The sequence below is a fragment of the Eufriesea mexicana genome, unplaced genomic scaffold, assembly GCF_001483705.2.
Source record: "Eufriesea mexicana isolate 0111107269 unplaced genomic scaffold, ASM148370v2 scaffold7532, whole genome shotgun sequence".
Taxonomy (NCBI): Eukaryota; Metazoa; Arthropoda; class Insecta; order Hymenoptera; family Apidae; genus Eufriesea; species Eufriesea mexicana.
Genome location: NW_016915332.1, coordinates 112,601 through 114,041, shown reverse-complemented (window position 1 = coordinate 114,041; position 1,441 = coordinate 112,601). Strand labels below are relative to the sequence as shown.

Below are 1,441 nucleotides of genomic sequence, written 5' to 3'. Positions count from 1 at the left end.
AAGTAATAATAATGAATTTTAACATTTTGAACAAAAGATATAATTAAATAAAAATATAATTAATTAATACAATTATAATTAGTAATTTTCTTTCATTAAAAATTATCACTAGGACTACCAAACTAGTTAAAATGTCTACTTTCACTTTATGAATATATATATTGCATATATATCACAGTTAATTAACAACTGCTTTTATCAAAGTTAATGTTAACTTTTATTCAGATAAAAACATAATTCGACATTTTTATTTATTTTATTATTATACTTTAATTATTATTATATATATGTATCATATTTAATTATATATTTGCAAGTTGATACTTTTTGTATTAAAAGCATCAATTATACATTTTTTTCAAACACATTGTTATCACAAAATTATAAAATACTTTTCTTCAAATCTTTTCAAATATGATATACATAAATAGAATAATATTTGAACCACTAGTTGGTACCTGTTTACACATATACATACATGTTTTCTAACAGTATACATATGTATATTAGCGCATACGTAATTTCGATTGAGGTTCTTATCCGCTTGCTTTACCGAACGACATTAATTAGTAGTCAGAGGAGTGACAATTTATGCTTCAAATAATTATATGAAACAATGTGCATACCTCACTGCATTAACAATTGATAATTAGTATGCTACGAATGCGTGTGGTAATTTTAAATACGTTGACATTACAAGTAGCGGTATAATAGACATTGAAAAGTATAATTCATTGATGATTAATTCAATTTAATTCGCAGATTGGAATTGTGAGTCAAAATTGTAAACTTCAATTTATACTGCATAATTGTTGATAAAATTCGAATTAATTATTATTCGTTAAAAAAATAGTTACCAATTATGAAAATTAGTTTATATCAAGACAAAGGTTTTATTTTATTTTTTTACTTATTAATTATTCAATTTGAATTGTTTTTTTACTTTTTTAAGTAAGAAACAAATTTAACCTGAAGCTTTCATTATATCAGAATGTCAAAATAATTTATAAATATTTCATAATTTATGAATATCTCATATTTCATCATGTATAAATATTTAATTTTTTATTTTACTTTTTTACTTATTAATTATTAATAGATTAACTATTGAATTTGAATTATTTTTTTATTTTTTTTTTTAAAGTAACAAACGAATTTAACCTGAAGCTTTCATTATATCAGAATGTTATAATAATTTATAAATATTTCATAATTTATGAATATCTCATATTTCATCATGTATAAATATTTAATTTTCTATTTCTTTATGTACTTTCGTTTATTGTTAATTTCTTACGCTATAATTTGCAGTTCTTCTTATAATGTAATTGTGACATTTTAGGATTATTTGCTAGTTTTCTAAATTTTTTCCAATCCCTTATTTTCCAATCTTTACAAAAAAAAAATTTGTTTATAAAGAAATAATTTTTGTAACGAATAC

At 20.3% G+C, this 1,441-nt stretch overlaps 1 protein-coding gene across 1 annotated transcript in view; it reads left to right on the top strand.

Annotated features, from left to right (window-relative positions):
* The window catches only part of cher (filamin A protein cher), a gene marked incomplete at its 3' end in the record, with an annotated part of 100,670 nt that overhangs the window by 1,180 nt on the left and 98,049 nt on the right, over nt 1-1,441 (top strand). The window lies entirely within an intron of this gene.